The sequence below is a fragment of the Erythrolamprus reginae genome, chromosome 2 (assembly GCF_031021105.1).
Source record: "Erythrolamprus reginae isolate rEryReg1 chromosome 2, rEryReg1.hap1, whole genome shotgun sequence".
NCBI classification, from domain to species: domain Eukaryota; kingdom Metazoa; phylum Chordata; class Lepidosauria; order Squamata; family Dipsadidae; genus Erythrolamprus; species Erythrolamprus reginae.
In genome coordinates this window covers 351057069-351074485 of record NC_091951.1, presented here as the reverse complement: position 1 = coordinate 351074485, position 17417 = coordinate 351057069, and the positions used below count along the sequence as shown (strand labels likewise).

The following is a 17417-nucleotide window of genomic DNA, read 5'->3' as shown; positions in this document are numbered from 1 at the left end:
TCTAAGTCATTCATCTAAATTGTATTACTTTTATAGTTTTTATTTATTTTCTTGTTTGTTTGTTTTGTCAAGTATGTATTGGTAGTATACAATGATATAATAATATTTATGTACATGATAATAGTAAGAGAGAAATGTTAGGACAGGGGACGGAAGGCACGCTGGTGCACTTATGCAGGCCCCTTACTGACCTGTTAGGAATCAGGAGAGGTCAACAGTGGATAGTCTAAGGGTAAAGTTTTGGGGGTTAGGTGATGATACTACAGAGTCTGGTAGTGAGTTCCATGCATCAACTACTCAGTTACTAAAGTCGTATTTCCTACAGTCGAGCCTGGAATGGTTTACTTTAAGTTTGTCCCTTCGTTGATAGGAAGGACATTGTAGCAGGTGATTTTATGGGCTATGCTTAGATCGTGTTTAAGGAGATGTAGTTCTAAGCTTTCTAAACCTAGGATTGTAAGTCTAGTTGTGTAGGGGATTCTGATGCGAGTGGAGGAGTGGAGGGCTCTTCTAGTAAAGTATCTCCAGATATTTTCTACAGTGTTTATGTCCGAAATGCGATGTGGGTTCCAGACCGATGAGCTATATTCAAGGATTGATCTGGTGAAAGTTTTGTATGCTCTGATTAGTAGTGTGAGATTACCGGAGCAGAAGCCATGTAGGATTAGGTTAATCCATTCATCTATCAATCAATATATCTATTCTTTACAATCAAATTTATAAAACCCTATTTTCATTCTTTAATTATACATCTACTGCATTTCACAAAGGGATATATGTTGACTCAACATCCATTCCCCAAAAATTGTCCTGAATTCATACCCAAGCTCCCCCATTCAGGCTCTACTTCAGATTGTTTAATACAGTGGTACCTCTACCTAAGAATGCCTCTACTTACAAACTTTTCTAGATAAGAACTGGGTGTTCAAGATTTTGTTGCCTCTTCTCAAGAACAATTTTCTACTTACAAACCCCAGCCTCCGAAACTGTAACCGGAAAAGGCGGGCCCACTCTAGGAATCTCCTGGGAGAAAACAGGGCCAGAAAAGTCAGGGAGAAGACTCTGTAGGGACTCTTTAGAAATCTCCTGGGAGGAAACAGGGCTGGAAAAGGTGGGGAGTAGCCTCCGTGGGGCCTCTCTAGGAATCCCCTGGGAGGAAATACTCCTGGAAAAGGCAGAGAGAAGCTTCCGTGGGGCCTCTCCGTGAATCTCCTGGGAGGAAACAGGGCCTCCACCCTCTCTGTGGTTTCCCCAATTGCACGTATTACTTGCTTTTACATTGATTCCTATGGGGAAAATTGCTTCTTCTGACAAACATTTCTACTTAAGAACCTGGTTCATAAGTAGAGGTACCACTATATATTGATTCTTTACAATCAAACTTATAAAACCCTATTTTCATTCTTTAACTATACATCTACTACATTTCCCAAAGGGATACCTGTTGACTCAACATCCATTCCCAGAAAATTGTCCTGGATTCATACCTAAGCTCCTCCATTCAGGCTCTACTTCAGATTGTTCAATATTGGTTTTCTTCAAGCTTTGCTTCTGTCGCTGTTTGTTTTCTAGCCAGCTGGCCTTGGGTTCCACGGGGAATGTTTGAATTTAAAACCTAATTCACACCAATAATGGGCAAGGGAACCCTGGGAAGTTAAAGCCATAAATCTAATGCTCATTTGGAGGGTGGTGGTGGTTGTTGTTCTTTTTTATTGCCCAATTGTTTCCTCTGAGAAGTTGGGTGTCTACAGGCAATGGCCTGAAAATGTACTCAATTAATTTCTCCTTTCATGCTTAAGTTCTCTGTCTACATTTCAGCCTCTCTCCAAGAGTAGCTAATACTACCATGCCTTAAGTGTATGGTTTGGTTCTGCAACCCAAAGAATACCAACACAGACTTCAGAGGATAACCAGAAAAAACAACGGCTGCCAACCTGCCTTCCATTGAGGACCTGTAGACTGCAGGAGTCAAAAAGAGGGCTGTGAAAATATTTACTGACCCCTCACATACTGGACATAAACTGTTTGAACTCCTACACTCAAAACGTCACTACAGAGCACTGCATACCAAGACAACTAGACACAATAACAGTTTTTTCCCCCGAAAACCATCACTCTGCTAAACAAATAATTCCCTCAACACTGTCAAACTATTTACTAAGTCTGCACTACTATTACTACTATTTTTTTCTCATCATTCCTATCATCCATCTCCTCCCACCTATGACTGTATGACTGTAACTTAAGATCTTTATTAATATTGATTGTTTCCTCATTGCTTATTTGACCCCTGTGACAATCATTAAGTGTTGTACCTCATGATTCTTGACAAATATACATTTTCTTTTATAATGGAATGGAATGGAATGGAATAGAATAGGCGTTGATTGCTTACCTGAACGCCTCTTCTCGTACGGTGAGCGGGTACAGCAGTCACATGGGTTGCTCATGTCCAATCCGGTGGAACTGAGCCTAGTGTTAAAAAAGCTTGCCGGATCCGCCCCTTCCCCAGAATTCGCGAATCCATAGACTAGGCTCAGCTGTGAAGCTCTGTAGTGTTCAACTCTTATTGTTAGAGGAAAAAAAGGATTATAGGAAGGTAAGGAAGACACATACAAGGGCGGGAAGTGACTGCTGTACCCGCTCACCGTACGAGAAGAGGCGTTCAGGTAAGCAATCAACGCCTATTCTCCGTACTGAAGGAGCGGGTCCAGCAGTCACATGGGACATACCCAATAGATGGTCCCTAGGGTGGGATTAGATTGCTATCGTGTGAGATAACGGATTGGAGTACCCTTCTGCCAAAGGCAGCGTCCGCTGAAGCGTAAGCATCAATCTTGTAGTGCCTGATGAAGGAATTTGGCGAGGCCCAAGTGGCTGCTTTGCAGACCTCCTCCAACGGGGCTTGAGTCGCCCAAGCGGCCGAGGTGGCTGCGCTTCTGGTGGAATGCGCTGTGATGTTCCTTGGAACTGAGAGGGAGGCCGATTCATAGGCCTTAGATATAGTCCCTCTGATCCAACGGCCTATTACTGTTGAAGACACTTTGGTCCCCATGACTCTGGGGTGATAGGCTATAAACAGTGCTTCTGACCTCCGAAAGGGTCCTGTGCGTTGGATATAGATTCTCAGCGCTCTAATAAGATCCAGAGTGTGCCATCTAATTGCCAAGGGATGGTCTCGTTGGAGGCAGAAGGAAGGTAGGACAATATCCTGAGTTCTGTGGAACATGGAACTGACCTTGGGTAAGAAGGTAGGGTCCAGTCGCAAGACTACCTTGTCCTGATGGAACTGGCAAAGGTCCTGCCTGATTGAGAGGGCAGCCAGCTCCGAAATGCGTCGAGCAGAGGTAATAGCCACCAGGAATGCTACCTTAAAGGATAAGTACCTTAGGGATGCTGATTTTAGGGGTTCGTATGGTGCCTGCGTGAGGGAATGGAGAACCCGAGGCAAATCCCAAGATGGATACCTGTGGACCTTGGAAGGTCTGAGGTTGGCTATGCCCTTGAGAAATTCCTGAACCTCTGGAAAGGAACGGAGAGGCTGTCTGCGGGGGCCCCCTAGGACAGATGAAATGGCTGCCAGATGACGCCGGAGGGTGCTGGTAGAAAGTCCTTTATGGAAGCCTTGCATAAGGAAGGAGATGATTCTGTGTATGGGAATGCACAGAGGGAAGAGGCCTTCCTGTAGGCACCACTGGTGAAACTTGGACCACGTGTGGTCGTAGATTCGATTGGTCGAACTCCTTCTGGCCCTTAAAATGACCTCCGCTGTATCGGGGTCATGACCACGCAGTTCTAAGTCTCTCCTGATAACAGCCAGGCGGTGAGGTGGAACCACTCCGGGTCTGGATGGAATGAGGCCCCCTGCCGCAGCATATCCCCCGAAACGGGGAGTCGCCAGGGGTCCTGAACGGACAGCTGTTGGAGATCCGCGAACCAGGGTCGACGGGGCCAATGCGGGGCGATTAAGATCAATCGGGCCCTCTCGGTGAGGACCTTGTGAATCACGTCCGGGAGAATTGGAATTGGAGGAAAGGCGTAAAGTAGGCCTGGTGGCCATGGACTCCGGAGGGCATTGATTGCTTCCGCTCCCGGGGATGGAAATCTGGAAAAGAAGCGAGGGAGTTGGGCGTTCGCATTGGTCGCGAAGAGATCCAGAATAGGTAGGCCGAATCTGAGGCAGATCTGATGGAACAGGTCCTGATGGAGGTTCCACTCTCCTGGGTCTATCGTTGCTCGAGATAGCCAATCCGCCTGGACGTTGAGGCTCCCCGAGATGTGGTCGGCTAGGAGCGACCGAAGATGTTTTTCCGCCCAAAGGCCTAACTTGAGGGCCTCCCTCATGAGAGCCTTGGATCTCGTGCCCCCCTGTCTGCAGATATGGCTTTTTGTGGCAATGTTGTCGGTGAGAATGAGAACGTGCCGGTTGGGGATGCGAGGAGAGAAATGTTTCAGAGCCAGAGAAACGGCTCTTAATTCTAGCCAATTGATTGGCCTGGAAGCTTCCTCCGGGGACCACGTGCCCTGGGCTATCATCCCCTGGGCGTGGGCGCCCCATCCCGATAGACTGGCATCTGTGGTGATGACAAATTGATCCGGGCACCTGAACGGGGATCCTTTGTCCATGGCCGGAGACTTCCACCACTTGAAGGATCTGCGAACACTTGGTGGAATGACAATGCGACGATTTGAGTTGCTGTGCCCCGATCTCTGAAAGGGTAATAGGAGCCACTGAAGTTCCCTAGCATGAAGGCGAGCCCAGGGAATGATGCCTATTCATGACACCATCTTCCCCAAAAGGGAAGACAGAGTTACTATGGATACTGAAGGTTTGGATAAAATGTTGGAAATTAACTCCCCTATACTGAATTTTCTCTCGGGAGAGAGAAAAACCTGGGAGGATTCTGAATTAATAATGGAACCCAGGTGTAAAATGGATGTGGAAGGTTGGAGATGACTTTTATCAAAGTTGATGGAAAATCCATGGTCCTGAAGGACTGACATGGTGACCGACAGGTCTGAAATCACTTTCTCTAGGGAGTTCCCATGAATCAAAATATCATCAAGATAACATAAAATGTGGATGGGAGACGCCCGGATATAGGCCGCCAGGGACCCCAAGAGCTTTGTAAAGACCCGAGGGGCCGAGGAAGGGCCAAATAGCATTGCCCTATACTGGAAATGCCTACCTTGAAAGGAAAAACGTAAAAACTTTCTGTGGCACTTGGCTATAGGAATGTGAAGGTAGGCCTCAGTGAGGTCTAAAGAGACCATGAAATCTCCCGTGTGGATGGCGGCCAAAATAGAAGATAAGGAGTGCATCTTAAACTTCCTATATTTGATGAATAGGTTCAGCTTCTTTAAATCCAAAATAGCTCTCCAACCTCCGGAGGACTTTGGCACCATAAATAGGATGGAGTAAAATCCTAGGCCCTTCTGACCGGAAGGGACCGGTTGAATGGCTCTGATTGACAATAGATGAGAAATGGCCTCCTCCATACGGTTACGATCTGAGGATGACCTGGGAGAAGGGCAGGAAATAAAACGTTTCGGGGGAGGAGAAACAAATTCTAATAGAAGGCCTGTTTGAACGGTGTCAATGACCCAGGGGTCCTTGGAGGTGAGACGCCAATTAGAGGCGAAATGGGCTAGGCGACCCCCTATGGGAATTGAGGAAAAATTACCATCTAGGTTTTTTTGAAGCCCTGTTAGAGGACGCTCCCCTTTGGAAACGAAAACCTCTGCCCCTGGAGTTCCTACCTTGGGAACGAAAGCGGGGGGAATACTGACCTGGAGATCTCTGATAGGAAGCCGCTTGATCTGGCTGGCGCCCTGGGCGACGAAAGGACTGCATTTTGGTAGCCTTTTTGGTGGTTGGGCCCAAGACTTTCTTCTTGTCCGTGGTTTCCGTGAGGAGTGGATCCAGAAGATCACCGAAAAGAAGATCGCGCTTTAAGGGACCCTGGGATAACTGCCACTTCTGGCGTACTCCCGCTTGCCAAGGGCGAATCCATAGGAGTCTTCTTGCCGTTGTAGAAGCTGCAATAGACTTAGCAGAAAATCTAGTAGATTGCAAGGTGGCATCAGCCACGTACTGGGCAGCTGCAAAGACCTTGTTGAAGTCTTGTTGACCTCTCAAGTCATCGGGAGGAATATGCTGTTGTAGTTGGCGAAGCCACAGAAGCATGGCTCTGGAGAAAAAGGAAGCTGCTGCAGAACTTTTAATGGCCCAGGAATCTGCGGTGAATCCTCTTTTGAGCATTTGTTCAATCCGCTTGTCCTCTGGGCGGAGGACTTCCTCTGCTTCGCCTGGCACAGCCGCTGCCGAGTGAAGGATCTTGACAGGTTCATCCGGTTTAGGAAAGGAGAGGAGCTCTTCATAGGAAGAGGAAAGTTTGTACAATTTTCTGTCCTTGGTGGAGGGATTAAGGCCAGAGGCTGGGAAATCCCACTGTTTAAGTAAGGCATCTTTAAACAATTTAGGCATAGGAATTACCTCGTTATCCTCCTGTTCCTCTGTGAAGTAAGGTAAGTTCTCCTCCGGGGGATCAGTGGAAGTAGAGGCTTGTTTCTCCTGGGCCGCTAATCCCGTAGAAATTCTAGCTTTGAGGAGGAGAGATTTGAACAATTGAGAAGGAAAAATAGTAATTGGAGAAGGAACCTTTATTTGGGATTCCTCATCATCTGAGAGACCTTGAAAGGGATCCTCATCATCCTCCAAATCCTCATATTCGTCCTGAGAGGAATCTGAATCCTCCTGAATAGGAGCTCTAACCGCTGGGGAGGAACCCAAGGGGCGGGAGGGACGAGGAGGAGGAGGAAGTACGGAAAGCTCATTGATGGAGGAGAGTTTGGCATCAATGGCCTTGGACAACACAGAAAAAATAGATTGGAACTCAGGAGGTAAACTAGAAATATCAGCAGGAATGGCAGAAGAATCCCTAAAGGCCTGGGAGGATCCTGGCTGGGGGGAATCTTCAATAATATCTGGTTCCTCTGGACCTATGCCCCATAGATTAGGTTGGGGTCTGTCTAGGTTAGGCTCATCCAGAGATAACACAGGGACCCCAGAAGGAGGTAGACTAGAAGCCTCTGGGGGGTCTTGACTACTGAGTACTTGGGCCTGTACTTTCAAACGTTTTGCTGATTTATCATGGATTCTTTGTAGGGCTAGGTCCCTTCTCTTCTCGGCCCTGGTGACCTTGGTCGAGGGGCGGGCCCCTGGAGAAGAGGAGGAAGAGGCCTGGGGGATACTAGTAATTTCATCGCCTGTAGGCCTGGCCTCTCTGGGACCTTTAGTTGTGCCTCTCTTGGGAAAAGTAGCCATAGTCTGACAATTAACAGAAGACAAGGCTGAGCCAATAACTGAATAATTAAGGAGAAGAATTTCAAGTACTTCCCAAGAGGAATGGATCCTGCTTCGAGGCCTCGAAGCTGCTGAGACTTGAGGGCAATCTGGGCAAACCCAGAGTTCGTGTCCCCAGATCCAGCGGGGCCCAGCCTCCCTAAACTTTTTAATTAAGTAAACCAAGGCACTCTGGTTGGAGGCTTAGCCGGTGGAGAATTTAGCCTGGGCGTCCCAAGGCCCGCTCCGGGATCCACGCGGTGGACTGAGGCCTACGCGGCTGGCAGAAGGCCAACACGAGAGGCCTAAATTTAAAAATGGGCGCGAAGGCCTTCGCGCCGAAAATCGCTCCGAGATAGGATTTTTAAAGGGGAAGCGATCGACTAAGTCCAGGAGACTAGAAAGGCGTCTCACTCCGCAGGAGGTATATTAAAGCCCTTTAATCATATTACAATAATGAATAAATAAATCAATACTTGCACCGAGACCTCCAGGCCAAGGGATTAAAGGAATCCACAAGCGGCCGCGGGAATCGTACACGGCAAAACCGCCGGGGGAAAACGAAACCGCAACTTCTCCAAAGGAAAAAAGCCGAGCCTCAAACGGCTGGCGCTATCCGTGCAAGTAAATAATAATGGTAAAACAATTCTTACTACTTTTGAAGGAAAAGATCGAAGGGAAGGTGTTAGAATGTTGAACGAGCTATCACAATACAACCGCAGGATATGCGAACTGAGCGAATTCTGGGGAAGGGGCGGATCCGGCAAGCTTTTTTAACACTAGGCTCAGTTCCACCGGATTGGACATGAGCAACCCATGTGACTGCTGGACCCGCTCCTTCAGTACGGAGAATAGAATAGAATAGAATAGAATAGAATTTGTCTTTGGCGCAGATGCTCTCAGCGTACATAAAAGAAAAATATTATACTGTACACTGAGAGCATCTGCACCAAAGACAAATTCCTTCTGTGTCCAATCACACTTGGCCAATAAAGAATTCTAGTCTTCTTCTTTTTTTCTCTTTGTAGCTACTTAGGAAGAAATGGTACAGCAGTGAGCCCAAGTCTCCACTCCAATCATCTCCAAGTTTATCTTGGAGTAAAATCCCATCAAATTCAACGGGATGACTTTTTTCAGGAAGGTCCGAGAGCTTCGTGATGTGGGCTTCTCCTACTCTGCAGGATTTTCTATAACATGAGAGTCACATATGTAAGAGGGATGGCCACATATTTCCAGGAAATAAATAAATAAATGAACTTTGACCATCGTGTTCGGACAGGACTTTGACATCTAATGGGTTGTGGGCAGTGAAATTTACCAAAAATTTTACTACCACACTGTGGATGTGGCTTATTTTGTGGGTGTGCTTGATGGTCATATGACCCGGTAGGAGTGGCTTGCCAGCCATGTGACCAGGTGGGAGTGGCTTGACAATCATGTGACTTGACCAAGGATTTTCCGAGAACCTCAAAACAATCCCCATATCAATGGACTGAAAACAAGCAGGTCATTGAATTCACCCAAATCCTAGAAGTGAGCAGCTGTAGAACAGTGAAATGACAGAGGACCTTGAATTTTGAAAGGCCATTTTTAGCATTGTCCTAAAGTTGCCTTCATGATTAAAATGGCCACAGACAAAATAATCACTTACTCAAGGGCAATAATCTAAAGTGTTCCTTGCTGCTTTCACAGGCTGTGAACATTCCCAAATGAGTCATTCCACACAACAGTCTTAACCATCATTCATTCATTCATTCATTCATTCATTCATTCATTCATTCATTCATTCATTAGATTTGTATGCTGCCCCTCTCCAGAGACTCGGATATTCCTGCAGACTACCAAACAAAATCAAGGTTTCTGGCAAAACATTAGGTTTCAAGCATTATTCATTTTATTTTCTAGAGCAGGGCCCCCCAAACTTGGCAACTTTAAAACTTGTGAATTTCAACTCCCAGAATTCAACAGCCAGTTCTGAAGACCTCTGTTCTAGAGAATACTGTGGCCATCTGGAAAGGAGGGGGAGGCAGAAACCCAGATCACATAGAATCAATTCCAGATCTTATATCCTTATACTTTTCCTAGGCACTTTTGTTTGTAGCAGAATCGCCAGCTTTAGGGTTTTAAAACACTTTTGGGAAGAATGAAGAAGCTGCCCAAAGAGGATGTTTTGCATTTTCGGTGCATAAAAACATAAGAAGAGCCATGCTGAATCAGGCCAAAGCCCATCGAGTCCAGTATTCTGTGTCACCCAGTGGCCCACCAATTGTCCATGGGGATCTTGAGCAGAAAGAGAAGGCCAAACCCTCCCTTTCCCTTGACCATCAACAAATGGGACCCAAGGGAACCCTGCCTGCCTCAACCAACATAGAGGCACTTGGACATCCGTTTCAATCACCACTGATACACTGAATCTGTCTCATCCTGCCTTGAAACTCTCCAGGCTGACAGCTGTCACAACCTCTTCTGGAAGTGAATTCCATAAACCAAGGACTCTCTGGGTGAAGAAATATTTCTCTTGATTTGTCCTCACTTTCTTACCTATGAGCTTTAGGGAGGGGCCCCTTGTCCTAGTATTGTGTGATAGAGAAAAGAATTTTTCCCTATCCACCTTTTCTATCCCATACATGATTTTATTCACTTCGATCAAGTCCCCCCTTAAACTCTGTCTTTCAAGGCTGAAGAGACCAAGGCGTTGCAACCTGGTTTCATAAGGGAGGGGCTCCATTTCCTTGATCCTTCTTGTGGCCGTTTTTTGCACCTTTTCCAGTTCCAATTGGAAAATTGGGTGCTCTGGGGTGGAGCTCCATTTTCGCTACCCCACTGCATCGTCACCCCCCTGTCCAGACAGCAACCCACCCCTGGTTGTGGGCAGTGATGGGATGCGCAGAAGCAATACTGGCCTGACCTATTAAAGTGCCCATGTCTGAGAGTGGGCTAAAACCGAGGACTTTTCACTACCCAAGCCAACTACTTCCAGCTTCGTCCTTAACACTCTGACCCCTCTGCGAGAAAAAGCAAATCTAGGCTTATAGAAAACTTGGGAACTCGATCCGGTTCTCCTGCAACCTGCCAAGGTGGTTTAATGTCAAAAGGTGGCTGGCTTTAATCTCAAGGCGGGAGGGAACAGTCTCTAAGTTATTTGGCTGAGCTCGAAGTCCAGCAGCTGCCAGGTTTTGTCCAAAGGCGCACAATGTTTTTTTTCTCTTTCTTTTCTTTTTCCTGATTCTTTGCAACCTTAGATCCAGCAGGGCAGCTGCGAAAGGCAGAATTAAGTTAGCGGGCCTGCAAGAATTGCTTTATTTTCTTCTTCTCCCAGGGTGAATAATTCCTACTCTCCCGGCACAGCGATGTGCGGTGCGCCTGGATCAGCCAACTGCCGGATTCCCCCCCCCTCTGATTAAAGTCTGTTAATTACAAACATGTGGTGTTAAATGTGGGATACCTGAGCACAAAGCAACATCAAGGTGTATTTCAAGGAAGGGCGGCCAGGTCCAGAATACAAAATGTATCCTCTGGTTGCAGGTTTAATAAAGGTGGAGGAGATGGTGTGCACTCATATGCACATGCACACAAATAAGCATACACACCACACATAAAAATACCGTAAGGTGTGTTCACATAGCATGTTGGGTGAAGCCCACATTGCATTCTTCCCCTTCCTTCTTCTCATTCCCTCTCAAAAAATTTCTTTCAATCCCCATAGTTATCTTTCCTTCCTTCCTTCCTTCCTTCCTTCCTTCCTTATCCATCCTTCTTTCCAATATCCTTCCCCCCTTCCTTATCCATCCATTCCTCCTTTCCTTCCTCATCTATCCATCCTTCTTTCTACTCCTTCCTTCGTTTCCTTCCTTCCTTCCTTCCGCATCCATCCTTCTTTCCAATATCCTTCCCCCCTTCCTTATCCATCCATTCCTCCTTCCTTTCCTCATCTATCCATCCTTCTTTCTACTCCTTCCCTTCCTTCCTTCCTTCCTTCCTTCCTTCTGCATCCATCCTTCTTTCCAATATCCTTCCCCCCTTCCTTATCCATCCATTCCTCCTTTCCTTCCTCATCTATCCATCCTTCTTTCTACTCCTTCCTTCATTTCCTTCCTTCCTTCCTTCTGCATCCATCCTTCTTTCCAATATCCTTCCCCCCTTCCTTATCCATCCATTCCTCCTTCCTTTCCTCATCTATCCATCCTTCTTTCTACTCCTTCCTTTCCTTCCTTCCTTCCTTCCCTTCCATCTCCATCCTTCTTGCCAATCTCCATTCCAACCTGTTTCCCCCCTCCCTCCCTCCCTCCCTCCCTCCCTCCAGTGTCATATTTTGTGTGTGTATAGGATTGTAAACAAAGCAACTATTATTCGGTGCATTTATTTTTTTCCAAGTGTCATCAGTAATAACCTTAATGGTGATTTGCCTGTTTATTTAATCATGATTTCGTCATCATTAAAGTAAATTGCATTCCTTCATTCCTTCCTTCCTTCTTTCCTTACCTGCTCCCTCCCTTCCTTATCCATCCTTCTTTCCAATCTCCTTTCCAATCTCTTTCCTCCCTCCCTCCTTCCATCCTTCTATCCATCCTTCCTTCCTTCTCCATTCTTTCCATTTTCCTTCTTTTCTTTTTTGTCATTTGCATATTTCAGCACAATGAAAAAAGAAAATAAAAGTTCAAAGGGTTACAAACATAACCCTTTACGCAACCCCTAGCCTTCTCCCATCATGCGGCACAGAGATACAGAGAAGTTGGGACATTGTTATTTATGATCTATTATGCTTTTCACTGCTCCCGGTACCTTATCCTGCTAGAAGAATGCTTCAGCCAAGATAGCAGCATATAAATACATGAAAGCCATAAATAAGAATATAAGACATGGCTAGAGATGGAAAGAAAGCTCTACCCATCATAATGTCGGAACTTCCTTGGAAGAAATACAAAATGGGAAGAAGTAAAACCAGAGAGAATCAATCTATTTCCAGTTTTGCAATTGTGGTGAATACCTGGTGGAGGTTCATTCTCCACTCGAGCTACAAATACACTGGGTTGGTTTCCAAATATTTTGTTACCAGCCAAGGTGGCATCTTCGGTGGAATTTAGGGAAGGTCACTGTCCATGTTCTTTTACTTATAGGATTTTGTGTGGTCGATAGGTCTTGCGATGGAGAGTTAACATCAGGGGTGGGTCGTGATGGATTGACAGATCAATTGATCTGTCCCGTCTGACACCTGACCCATCACTGACCCATAACCCCCCCAACCAGAACTTCACCTCCCAATGATCCTCACCTGACATGACTGCACAATCACAAGATCCATTATAAGATTCTCATTTGACATGACTCACACCTGGCTCATCACCAGACCATCACTTGGTTATCCATGGCTGAGCCATCACAAGACCCATCACCTCCCTTGACCTGAGCCATCTCACAACCCATCAGCAGACCGTCACCTGATGTGACCCATGGCTGACCAATCACAAGATCCATGACCATACCATCTCACAACTGGCCCATCTCACGACCCATCACCAAACTCTCACCTGATGTGACCCATGACTGACCCATCACCAGACCCTCACTTGACATCTGGCAACTCCATATCTCAATCAACAAATGCTCTGTCCTACACACTGGCAAAAAGAATCAGAACAGCAAATAGAAGCTGAATAGACCATGCAAAACACCCTCACTCCATTAAAAACCTTGGAATACTCATATCAAATGACCTAAGTGCCAAAGCCCACTGCAACAACATTGCCAAAAAGGCTTCAAGAGTTGTTATCTAATCATACATAGCTTCTTCTCTGGTAATCTAACACTACTAACCAGAGCATACAAAACTTTCGCCAGACCAATCCTTGAATACAGCTCATCTGTCTGGAACCCAGACTGCATTTTGGGCATAAATACATTAGAAAGTGTCCAGAGATACTCTATTAGAAGAGCCCTCCACTCTTCTACCTGCAACAATATACCTTACGCAACCAGGCTTGAAATCCTAGGCTTTAAAAGCTTAGAACTATGTTGCCCACAGCTCATAAAATAATCTGCTACAATGTCCTTCCTGTCAACGACTACTTCAACCACAACAATACATGAGCAGAGAATAGAATAGAAGAGAAGAGAAGAGAAGAGAAGGGAACGGAATGGAACAGAACAGAATTCTTTATTGACCAAGTATGATTGGACACATAATTTGTCTTTGGTGCATATGCTCCAAAGATACAAACTCAAAGTGAATCACTCTAAACTTGACTGTATAAAATACGACTTCAGCAACCAAGTAGTTAATGCCTGGAACTCACTACCAGACTCTGTATTTTCGTCACCAACACCCCAAAACTTTACCCTTAGACTCTCCACTGTTGACCTCTCCTGATTCCTAAGAGGTCAGTAAGGGGCGTGCATAAGTGCACCAGAGTGCCTTCCGTCTCCTGTCCTAAAGTTCCAAAATTATGTATATAAACAGTGTTATATCTATGTATGCTACCAATATGTAGAAACATAGAAACATAGAAGATTGAGGGCAGAAAAAGCCCTCCTGGTCCATCTAGTCTACCCTTATACTATTTCCTGTATTTTATCTTAGGATGGATATGTGTTTATCCCAGGCATGTTTCAATTTAGTTACTATACTTGATTAAATAAGAAAGAAAGAAAGAAAGAAAGAAGGGAGGGAAGGAAGGAAAGAAAGAAAGAGAGAGAAAGAAAGAAAGAAAGAAAGAAAGAAGGGAGGGAGGGCAGGAGGGAGGGAAGGAAGGAAGGAAAGAAAGAAAGAGAGAGAGAGAAAGAAAGAAAGAAAGAAGGGAGGGAAGGAAAGAGAGAAAGAGAGAGAGAGAAAGAGAAAAAGAAAGAAAGAAAGGAAGGAAGAAGGGAGGGAGGAAGGGAAGGAAAAAAAGAAAGAGAGAGAGAGAGAAAGAAAGGAAGGAAGGAAGGAAGGAAGGAAGAAGGAAGGAAAGAAAGAAAGAAAGAGAGAGAGAGAGAGAGAGAGAAAGAAAGAAAGAAAGAAAGAAAGAAAGAAAGAAAGAAAGAAAGAAAGAAAGAAAGAAAGAAAGAAAGAAAGAAAGAAAGACTTTCCTTCCAGTATCTTCCGAGTGGGAGGATAAATACAGAACTTGGGTGCCCTTTTATAATCAGATTCTCCCTCCCAACTCAACTTCTCATTCTAGCAAAAACCTGCGCTTCTCTTGCTAGCTTCTTGCCAATTTTTCTAACCAGACCCATCCAGGTTGTGCTTTTCCAAATTCAGCAAGTGCTGCCCTCTACTGCCTTCAGCCGCTGTCTAGAAATAGATATTTTTTTGCGGGAGGGGGGGGAACGTACACACAATACTGGCGATAAAATGCTGCCTGCAGGGGGGAAAAAACTGCACAGAAAACACACACAAATCTTTCGGACAGGTTAGAAAGAAAGACGGCACATGTTGCTAACTGATCCAGAAATGATGGGAGCAGGCAGGGTGAAATGCTATTGGTTCGGTCCGGTTTGAGCCAGGTGGGGGTGGCTACTCCCGCCGCTATCGGTGCACTGCATGCGCAGCTCTGCGTCTTCAGTGTGCGAGCGCATGTGTCTGACCGAGATTTTCCTTCTGTGCATGGGCAGGAAGCAAAATCTCACGATTTTGCTGATTTATTTTGCTTCCGCGCATGCGCAGACCCCAAAACATGCTGAAATCTCATGCACACGATCATTCCCCACATTAAATTTTGTTTCCTATACATGTGCAAAAGCAAAATCTCACTTGACGCGCACATACGCCAGAAATGTAGAGCAGCATGCGCAGAATAATTTTCGCTACCGACACAATGGGGTTAACCATACTGGTAGGAACCCAGTACTGTTCTACAAGTATACAAGTACATGATACAAGTATATAAGTACAAGTATACAAGTACATGATAGCAGTCTACAAGTATACGAGGGGATGTCACAGAGAGGAGGGGATCACTTTATTCTCCAGGGCACCAGAGGGCTGGACGAGGAACAACGACTGGAAGCTGACCAAGGAGAGATTCAACCTGGAAATAAGGAAGAACTTCCTGACGGTCAGAGCGATCAACCAATGGAACAACCTACCAGCGGATGTTGTGAACTCCAATACTCTGGACATTTTTAAGAGAAGATTGAACTGCCACTTGACTGGTGTACTATAGGGTTCCTGCTTGGGCCGGGGGTTGAACTCGATGGCCTTCATGGTCCCTTTCAACTCTAACAATAGAAACATAGAAACATAGAAGACTGACTGCAGAAAAAGACCTCATGGTCCATCTAGTCTGCCCTTATACTATTTCCTGTATTTTATCTTACAATGGATATATGTTTATCCCAGGCATGTTTAAATTCAGTTACTGTGGATTTACCAACCACATCTGCTGGAAGTTTGTTCCAAGGATCTACTACTCTTTCAGTAAAATAATATTTTCTCATGTTGCCTTTGATCTTTCCCCCAACTAACTTCAGATTGTGTCCCCTTGTTCTTGTGTTCACTTTCCTATTAAAAACACTTCCCTCCTGGACCTTATTTAACCCTTTAACATATTTAAATGTTTCGATCATGTCCCCCCTTTTCCTTCTGTCTTCCAGACTATACAGATTGAGTTCATTAAGTCTTTCCTGATACGTTTTATGCTTAAGACCTTCCACCATTCTTGTAGCCCGTCTTTGGACCCGTTCAATTTTGTCAATATCTTTTTGTAGGTGAGGTCTCCAGAACTGAACACAGTACTCCAAATGTGGTCTCACCAGCGCTCTATATAAGGGGATCACAATCTCCCTCTTCCTGCTTGTTATACCTCTAGCTATGCAGCCAAGCATCCTACTTGCCTGGTAAGTAAGTAAGTGAGTGAGTGAGTGAGTGAGTGAGTGAGTGAGTGAGTGAGTGAGTGAGTGAATGAATAATGCATACATACATACATACATACATACATACATACATACATACATACGTACGTACATACATACATACTGGTTTGGGCATATCGACAACGACAACTGTCGGTGTTTCTGGGTTGCCCTAGGCTGGGAGGGGGTGGAAAACCAGAGAAATGGAACAGCAGCCCAAGAGTAGAAGCACATTCCATGCTTCTCTCTCTCTCAAGGCTGTATCCCCGGGTTACATACAGCAGTGACCGTTGTGAATGTGATTAATAACACATCCTGGGAGGAGGAGTGGGTAAACAGGGTCATATTCACCAGTGAAATCTACTTGCCCTCCTCACCACTTTGGAAGTGCATAGTTTTCACCCTTTGCGTATGCACAAAATAATTATGATTAATAATAATAATAATAATAATAATAATAATAATAATAATAATAATAATAATAATTATTATTATTATTATTATTATTATTATTATTATTATTATTATTATTATTATTATTATTATTCTCCGAGTCTTCGGAGAGGGGCGGCATACAAATCCAAATAATAAATAAATAAAATAAATAATAATTTATTAGATTTGTATGCCGCCCCTCTCTGAGAACTAGGGGCGGCTCACAACAATAATAACAATGTACAAATCCAATATCTAAAAACACAATTTAAAAACCCACACAACCCAATCAAACCATACATAAAACGGTAGTTAGGGGAGATGTCAATTTCTTTCAATTTCCCCATGACTGGCAGCAAAGGTGAGTTTTCAACAACTTACAAAAGGCAAGTAGGGTGGGGGCGGTTCTGATCTCCAGGGGGAGTTGGCTCCAGAGGGCCAGGGCCACCACAGAGAAGGCTCTTTCCCTAGGTCTCACCAGATGACATTGTTTAGTTGATGGGACCCGGAGAAGGCCCACTCTATGGGACCTGATGGCCGCTGTGATTTCTGTGGCAGAAGGCGGTCCCGTAAGTAATCTGATCCAATGCCATGTAGCTGCGTGAAGGTACACCAACAATTTGAATCGTGTCCAGAAACCAATCGGAGTGAGTGGCATATAAATGCAATAAATAATGTTGCAATTTGCCTGTTGAGTAGTGTTGGGCAAACTCAACTTTGCCGTGAAGTTCCGGTGAGTTTGCCAAACCCGAACCCGAACCCGAACAGCAGCAAGCCGCTGCGGCGTCCTTTTCTGTAAAAATAAACA

The 17417-nt window shown here is 45.1% G+C and overlaps 1 protein-coding gene across 1 annotated transcript in view; it reads right to left on the bottom strand.

Annotated features, from left to right (window-relative positions):
* The window catches only part of CELF4 (CUGBP Elav-like family member 4), a 794292-nt gene that overhangs the window by 603647 nt on the left and 173228 nt on the right, over positions 1 to 17417 (bottom strand). The gene's annotated exons all lie outside the window — the stretch shown is intronic.